Genomic DNA, 9,757 nt, shown 5'->3' on the forward strand with positions numbered 1-9,757 from the left:
AAGGCACTTGCCCAATGGCCACAGATCTCCAACCAGAGCCCATATTGTTCTACTTCCTTGAAATAGTGCAGTGCTAAAGAGAAGGCCTCCTATGCTTTCACCTTTAGCAGTTGATGGTCCATCAATCCTGTAAAGAAGCAATAATACACACTTCATGATAGCCATCTTGAAGGTAAAAAAATGAAAGGAAGAGAGAGAAGACAGACAGATGGGGGAGAGGATTCTTCCCATTCGTGTTATGAAACATTGTGCTGGTTTCAGGCTGAACCACACAGTACTCAAGAGTGTTCCTGTGATTCTCTAAATGATAATGTTCGTTCACAGCACTGAGATTATTTGTGCCAACCAGGTAGTTCCTTCTGAGTAAGTGTTTTCTTTCTGGAAATCTGAAATTTTGCTAATTTTTATTTTTTTAGAATCTATATCCAGTTAAAGCCCTGGGTGTTGAATTTTAAAGAGATTCAGTTTAAAGGAACAATGCTTTCATGAGACTTCACTTCTGATTGAGGTAAAGCTTGAACTGTGATTGGGAAAGAATACGAGAAAATCAGCACATAAATACCTTAAAACATCTGTTTCATTTTCTCCTTATGGTCTATGTATGTAATGTTACTATTTTACTGTGATAAACATACTACTATTACCAGTATAGACTGAATCCCGTGAGTCTTTCTAGAGAATGTTCAAAATTGGGATGGTTTGGGAGACTCCTAATCAACACGACTGCTAGAAAAGGCAGGACATGAGATTTAGAGATTCACCATCAATGTTACAGGTGTGGAAAGGGAATGACTATAGAGAGACAGAAAAAATGTGGGGAAAGGGTGATGTACCTTTGCTCCTTTAAATTTGCATGTCATGAAACTGAGAATTCTTGAAACACAGAGTGTCAAAGAATGGATTTCCCTTTTTTTTTTTTCCAGTGTATACGAGTATGTACCTACATGTATATATGTGAACTCCTTGTGTACCTGTAATACCCGAGGACAGAAGACTGTCAGATCCCCTGGAAGAAGAGTTTCAGATTGTTGGGAACTTCCCTGTGAGTGGAGGGAACTGAACAAAGGTCCCTTAAACAAAAGTAGTAAGTGTTCTTAACCAGTTATCCAGTTCCTGAGTCCTGTGTGCATAATGTTTAAACAGCATTTAAAAGAGGATTTGGAAAGTCATATATAAATAACATTCTCAAATACCTACAAAGGGTTGAGGAATAATTTTTTTTTTTTTTTTTTGGTTTTTCGAGACAGGGTTTCTCTGTGTAGCTTTGCGCCTTTCCTGGAACTCACTTGGTAGCCCAGGTTGGCCTCGAACTCACAAAGATCCACCTGCCTCTGCCTCCCGAGTGCTGGGATTAAAGGCGTGCGCCACCACCGCCCGGCGAGGAATAATTTTTAAAAGTGGCAAATGTCCCATAAGTCTTGAAATTTCCAGGCAACAGAAAATAAACCCTTCTTTAACAAAGGAGAAAATTTTAGAGTACAGTAGAGCTTCCCAAGGGTAAGCATCTGGAAGTTTATATAATACAGAAACTATGTCAAAAGAGCCAACTGAAAACTTAAGAAACATCCCTGCAAGATGTGCTGGGGTAATAGTGGTACAGAACTTGCAGGAGTACATAAACAATGATGAGTCCAGTTGAGGCCCATGCCACTAGAGGGGATTTCAGGTGGCCAGGGACCAGAAGCTGGATAGCCTAGAGACCTAGGATGGAACCAACAAGACTGGACAAAAAAGTCAGTGAAATGATAACTAATGACAATGTGCTATACTCATAAACCACAGCCTGGCATAATAGTTCTCAGAGAGGCCTCACCTGGCAACTAATAGGAACAGACGCAGAGACGCACAAATATTAGGCTGCACTCAGGGAATCCTACAGAAGAGGGGGAGGAAGAGTTACAGGAGCCACAGGGGTCTGGGACACCACAAGAACATGGCCCACAGAATCAACTAACCAGGACTCATAGGGGCTCACAGAGACTTAAGTAGCCTGCGTGGGTCTGTGTTAGACCCTTTGCATATATGTAGCTTGGGCTTTTTGTGGAACACCAAACAATGGAAGGAGAGGTGTCTCTGGCTCTTCTGCCTGCTTTGGGGACCCTCTTTCTCCTACTGGTTTGCTGTTGTCCAGGCTTGGTATAAGAGTTTGTGCCCAGAACTATCAGAACTTGTTATGCCATGCTGGGATGTTATTTCTGGGAGATCTATTCTTTTCAGGCAGGACACAGAGAACAGTGGATCTGGAAGAGAGGAGAGAAGGGAGGAGGGAAGGAAGGAATGGTGGAGTGGGAGGAGGGGAAACAGCAGTCTGAATGCAACATATGAGGGAATAAATTTAAAAGAATATCCAGAAATATAAAAGAAATTATACTGCATATAACAAAAATATATATTAATAAATAAAATGAGAACAAGACCTTATTTTTGGTTTGACAATGTTTATTGTAAGTATACAGGATGAAATTAATATTCTTGTCCTTATACAAAGCTTGTGGAATAAATATCTAGGAATGGTGGATCTAGATGGATGCCAATGTATTTTAGGCCATCACAGCTTCACATTATTCCAGTTTTGTGTGGTGCTGCCAGGCCTTGGGATCTAAGCTGGAGGATCTTCACATCACACATGTGTGAAATGAGATGCCATCAAGCTCCTCAGTAGTAGTAGCCAAATCCAGATCCATAGCCAGAGCCATATCCATAGCCACAGCCACAGAGAGAGCGTGAACCATAGCCATAGCCACAGCCATAGCCACAGCCCAGTCCACGGTAGCCACAGCCATAGCAGGAGCCATAGCCACAGCCCAGACCTCCATAGCCATAGCCCAGGCCTCCATAGCCACAGCAGCCATAGCCTCTGCTGCCATAGTAGTTTCCATAGTAGCCACACATGGTGCTGGTTGTTGAGGTTGTTCTTGGGTAGAGAGGGAGTGTAGGTGAGTTGAGTCTGTAGAGTTTTGCCTGCAGAGAAGGCCTTTTATATGCCCTCAGTGTGGGTGGGACCTGCCATGTGCTCATTCCATAGGCTAATTTTAAGACTAACCTAATTTAATTAGTTTTTTTTTTCTCAACCATATGACAAAACCTCAAAGTTATTATGGAAGCTTGTTTTGTTTGCCAACTAGGTGTCTCATGAAACAATTTCACGCTAATGATGAGGGGAGACTAATACATAGAAATGTTCATTTTAACTTATGCATATATGCATGATCTATGGAAGCTACACATGTGCTGATTTGTCACAAAATAAAATGTGTATCTTTTCCTTGCATATCCCAAAGTAGACATTGAAGCAGTACATTTCATCTGTGTTATTTACTCAAAATTTTTTTGTTCTTTAGTGTTATAGCTGTCTATCAATAACAACAGAGAAATTTGCAAAGCTTTTCATTTCTATAATGCAATTAACAAGTATCATTGCATTTTATTTTAAAATTTTCTTTAATTTTTTAATTTTTAATAATTTTCAATAAACCAACAGGCTGAGCCAATTTTGTCTCTGAAATTTTAATTACATCAATTTTAGTTTTTTGACTAATTTCTTTTCATGACTATAAAGACATGGCAGTCTTTTGTGGAAGTATCTTTGTGGATTTCTGTGGGACTCTTTAGCACTTTGTTTCTTCCTTTTCTCATGTGGTCTTCATTTACCATGGTCTCCTATTCCTTGTTCTTCCTCTCTGTTCTTGATCCAGCTGGGATCTCCCGCTCTCTTTCCCTCAACTTTCACCCTTCATTACTCCCACTCATGTCCAGGTTGTTCATGTAGATCTCAGCCATTTCTCCATCATTGGGTGATCCCCGTGTCTTTCTTGGGGTCCTGTTTTCAAGGTAGCCTCACTGGTGATGTGAGTAGCAGTCAAGTCATCCTTGTCCCACATCTAGTATCTTCCTATGAGTGAGTACATACCATATTAGTCTTTCTGAGTCTGGTGGCAATGGTCGAGAGACAGCCCAAACTGACCTACTCTGGTGATGGGATGGCCAAACACCCTAATAGTCGTGCCAGAAATGCCATCCAAGGACTGAGGATTCTGGATGCAGAGATCCACTGCTAGGCCCCCGGTGGAGCTCTGGGAGTCTAATTAGTGAGAAAGAGGAGGGTTTATATGAGCGAGAATTGTTGAAACCAAGGTTGGATAAAGCACAGGGACAAATAGCCAAACGAATGGAAACACATGAACTATGAACCAAAGGCTGAGGGGCCCCCAACTGGATCAGGCCCTCTGAATAGGTGAGACAGTTGATTGGCTTGATCTGTTTGGGAGGCATCTAGCCAGTGGAACCAGGTCCTGGGCTCGTTGCATGAGTTGGCTGTTTGAAACCTGGGACTTATGCAGGGACGCTTGGCTCAATCTGGGAGGAGGGGACTGGACCTGCCTGGACTGAGTCTATCAGGTCGATCTCAGTCCTCGGGGGAGGCTTTGCCCTGGAGGAGGTGGGAATGAGGGGTGGACTGGGGGGAAGCGGAGGGGGGCAGGAAGAGAGAGAACAAGGGAATCTGTGGCTGTTATGTAGAATTGAATGGTACTGTAAAATAAAATGAAAGGAAAAAAAAGAAAAAAATTAAAGTTAATAAAACATTGTGCTATCTAAAAAAAAAAAAGGCAGCCATTGGCTTTCTTTGTAGATTTTAGTTTTCATCAGACCTATAACTATAAATGATGATAATATAATTCAATAAATTAAACTTTTTAATTTATGGTTTTTGATAAATACCATATTTTTGCTTTTTAAAAGTTTAAGAGATTTTATCAGTTACATTCATAAAATTTGTGAGATCTGAAATGTCATTGTTTCTGTGACTTTTAGAAAAACTATCTATCAGCAATTGCTAGAGAAAAAGTCCATATTTTAGGATTTATAATAAATTAATATTGCCTGGGGCATTTTTCCTTCAGGCATTTGATTTCACCAATATATTACTCAAACTATTATTCCTTTGTAATAATAAATAATGTTGAGCAGGAAATCAGCATTTCGTCATTCATGTGGAACTTTTTGTAATAACCATTAAATATTAGATGACTTTGTTATTTTCACTGGACTATCCAGGCTGTGAGGACACACAGCAGAGCATTTTCTCATTGTGAAAAAAAAAACAAAAAAACAAAAAAAAACACAGCTTTGCAAGGTGCAGGAAAATCACTTCATTCTACAAGCATGTCCAAAACAATGATCTGAAATGTGATGGGCAAAAGATACTCTGTCTTGAAATATCATTTCCTATTATTTCCAAGCAGGGTCAAATAGCTGTAATTTCACTTTGAAGCAGTGAAGCAGGTTGAAGACAGGAAGCCATCTACATACAGGCAGCTAAACAAATGACCTTTGGAATTCCAGACATAAGATATATTCAATCTGGTTTATTTACCCTGAAAAGTAATTTAAATTAGAGGAGATAATATAATATTAATAATAAAACAATTTTCCTTCTTAGTAAGTAAAACGAAACGATTTCCCATACACTCTAGAATTCTTTGTTTATATGGTTATAAATGTAGAATTGTAAACAACACACCTTATCATGCCTACATGTTACTTCAGTCCTGCCTGTAATGACTGATAAGAAGTCTTTACTCTGTCACTTTAGATTTTTCAAAAGTAAATGTCAGGTGTCTCTGATCTCATACTTTAGAGTCTACCAGCTGACATGATGAAACCTGAATTTTTAAATGGTCACAAGTTAAAATACTATGAAGTCATTTTCAATTGTATATGCAAAAAGCTCTTGTTAAATTACATCAGTTAGTAAAGAGAATAATCATGGAGACTTTTATAACTGGAAAACATCATAGAAATATAGTTTTTCTTATAAGCCAAGGTTATAAAATTTATAGAGGCAAGTCTTTTAGAATCAGTGTTCAAGAGTCATTTTTGTCGTATAAAGTATTAGTATTTAGTTTTATAGTCAGTTAGTGGTTTATGCACATTAAAAACAGTCAGTTTTTGATGAGTAACATATACTTTTGAGCATTTTCACCCTTGTGTCATAATTGAGAATTGGAGAAATCTTTCATGTACCACCTCTACTTTCCCCTTGCCAACAGCAGCCATCAGTACATCAGGAAGCTGTACACAATGGCACACTTATTGCAACATACGGATTACACCCATGCACATTATCTCCCAGAGCCCACAGTTACTGTGCACTCTTAATATCGTATCTTCTACGGAGTTGGACAAGTGTTGCATAGCATGCATTCACCACCACAGTGTCATAGTTTTATAGCCCTGGGAATCCTTTTGGTATGCCTGCTTTACACTGCAGCATTCCTCTTTTTAAAAGGTTCTGAATGCCTACTGCTCTGAAATATAATTAAAAATTACTTCCCACAGAAACAAACCAAAAGAAATCCTTCACCTAGAGAAATTGTCTTTAGTTTCCTTAGGTGTTGGACTAATTCACTATTTCTCTTAAAAAAAAATACACTTGCAAAGTGTATTTCTAAAGTATATGTTTCACTTCTTACCTCCTTCCTTTCAACCACTTGTACTTTTGATACTCAACATTCCTGTGGAGCCTACCCCAATTCCACCTCGGTTTGTTTCTTGACATTTTGTTGAAGTTCTGAAACACAGTCAGGCCTGGTGACCTGTCTAAAACCCTGGAACACTCAGTGTCCAGCTACATCTTTTGTGATTTCTTTTACAGCTCGTTTATATATTTACCTCAATCTCAAGCATAGTCTTGGTCTTTTTTGTATATGTAATATACAATATAATTCAATTCTCTATCTTTAAACACATCGATAGCTAATGTCACCAAGCCCAGCCCACAATTTCTAGTGACACCAAATGTAATTAATGCCTTTCCATCACATACATTAAAGCAAATTACTTCCCTTCTTGCCCTTCACAGACTCCAGTGGGATTACATTGGCTGTTCTGCAGGAGGCTTCCCTTGACTCTGCATACTCTTCTACAATTTCCTATCATCTATCTCGCTCTTTTAGAGAAAGTGTTCATGGCATCTTTATTGATGGTCGCTAAAATTTAGACACAACCAACATGTTCTCTTCTAACATTTTTGACACTTTTGTGAATATGCTCTCAGGAAAGAACACTTTGCATGGTATAAACAATGGAGGGGCTCTTCTCTGAAGACTATTTTGTCTACCTTCTGTATTCCTTATTTCCCTGTAGTTCTATGTCTGCGGCTGGGACTCCTTGAAATTTACCTATTCCATGTTAATATGTGTCTTAGTTATGTTTACTATTGCTGTGGTGAAATACCATGACCAAAAGCAGCTTAGAAAGGAGAGGATTTATTTGGCTTATGCTTACACATCACAGTTCATCACTGAAGGAAGTCAGGAACTCAAAACAGGGCAGGAACCTGGAGGAAGGTGCTGATAGAGACAGAGGCCCTGGAGAAGTCATAATTACTGGGCTTGCTCATCATTTCTTCTAGTTTCATTTCTTATAGAATCAGGACCACCAGCCACCGGTACAGCAATTCTGTTGTACATGCATCAGTTGAAGCTGGGCACCATAAGATTACTTGTTCTCTGCATTTTATCAGTGGTGGTTTTCTATAATAATTTCCCCAGGGATGAGGCTTTCAGGCCAGATTCAGCTCAGAAGTTCTGTGCACTGTGTCCTGAATGTAAGATGTCTTCAGTAAGACAGATTTACTTTCAATCTCTGCAGTGGAGCAAACCAAGGGCGATACCAATAGTCTATAATGTTTTTGGAATATCTTGGGTTTTTTTAACCAAAAACTCACAAGAGGTTTTGTCATGACTGTGCTAGGGTTTTGTTAGATAGTCTATGGCCCTTGTGGGGAACATTCTCTGCTCAGATGGGAAAACTTCATTAAAAATATGAGTGTATATACAGGTATATATGTATTTATAATGGACTTATATGTATTATGTGCAGTTTAGGTGAATTAACAATAATATTATTCCTTATGACTTTTCTAGACATCCTTCCTGTTAATTCATCCTTCTCCCTCATTTCCTGTATTGACCTACCTCCCTCTCTCTAAATAAAGTCCCTCTTTTTTCCCCAGGTCCCCTTCAAACCACTTGTGTCCCAGTATTTGTTTTCCTAAAGCTCCCACTCACCTCGTCCTTTGTTAATTTTTTTCTTTCATGGTTTCCACAGTTACTTAAGGACATATCATCACATCTGAACATTTAGAGATATACCCCAGTGATGAGAAATCAAATTTGTTTCGAAAGGGTTCCCTGTTGCTAGACACAATGAAAATGTTCGAGATGTTTCTTATCTGCTCTTATTTCTTCTTTTGAGAACTCTCCATTCAGAACAACAGCCCATTTTTAATGCGTTGTTGGATTGCTTGACTCTGTGCCTTTTGAGTTCTTTATATATTCTGGCTATTAACCCTCGGGCAGATGTTTAGCTGGCGAAGATCCTCTCCCATTCACTGTGCTTCCTCTTCACTCGATTGAACAAGAGACAAGATGAAGACAGACTGAGCAAATACCCTAGAATTTAGAATCAAAGCATGAAAATATAAAATCCAAAAATAAGGGACAGTAAAGTTCTAGATATCCTCTATTAGAGAGTTTGAGTTTCATAAATCAGCAGATGAGAGAATGAAGAAAGGTGAAGTAAGTTTTTATAGAGGAAAGGATTAAAATAATCTTGATTTTCAGATATATTTTAATTTAACACTAGACTTCAATAATTAAATGGCACTAATATTGAATTTTAGACCTGAAGTATTCAGCAAATAACTAATAAAATATTGTATTTAACTTAAATATAAAGAGACAATATATGTGTATACAAAATTTTGTCTTCAGACTAAAACTGTCAGTGAGGTTTCTGTTTCATTTATCTTTGTTATCATTCAGCTATAAAATGGGAATATATTTAAGATATAATATAGCTAGTTGTGTTAAGTCACCTTTAAGATAAACGCTCCAGGAGGATTAAGGATCCATCTTAAGGACCTGTTTTTTGGTTTTTTGAGACAGAGTTTGTTTGTAGCTCTGGCTGTCCTGGAACTTACTCTGTAGACCAGCCTGGTCTTGAACTCACAGAGATCCACCTGCCTCTGTCTCCCGAGTGCTAGGATTAAAGGCATGTGTCACCACCACCTGGTGAAATAGAAACTTTAAAGAAGGTATATCCTAAGAAAAACAGTTGTATGTGACAATGAAAAATAAGAAAATCATAGTGCCAGGAAGATGGCTCAAGGGGTAAAGAAGGTGTCTCTAAACCTGGAAACAGGAGTTCAATCCTGGTTACTCATGTGGTGGAGAAAAAGAATCAACCTTAAACCATCTCATTTTCTTCTCACTTCCATATATGTGCTATGGGACGGACACACACACACACACACACACACACACACACACACACACACACTAAATGAAATAACAACTATAGTACTTTATGAGATTGAATTAGTTTATTATGAAAAGAGAGGAAAATCAAAATGCAAAACTTGTGACAATATTCTGATAAGAGACATATGGAAGTTCATAGGGTGAGTTCTAAACACTCTTTGTTCTCAAGAGTCAAGTACAGAGAAGCAAAAGCCTCGGGTCTTATATCTTATATTCATATAATGTCAATAAGGACATTAAAGGGCACATCTTCAACAAGGTCACATCATAAAACTATGAATAAGACTCTTTAAGAAGAAGGTTCAGAAAACATGGGGATCAGAATTGGAGTTGGAAAGGGTGAGAGTCTTCCATGGTGTCTTCAGTAGTAGTAGCCGAATCCAGATCCATAGCCAGAGCCATAGCCATAGCCACAGCCACAGAGAGAGCGT

Source organism: Peromyscus maniculatus, chromosome 12 (genome assembly GCF_049852395.1).
Source record: "Peromyscus maniculatus bairdii isolate BWxNUB_F1_BW_parent chromosome 12, HU_Pman_BW_mat_3.1, whole genome shotgun sequence".
Taxonomy (NCBI): domain Eukaryota; kingdom Metazoa; phylum Chordata; class Mammalia; order Rodentia; family Cricetidae; genus Peromyscus; species Peromyscus maniculatus.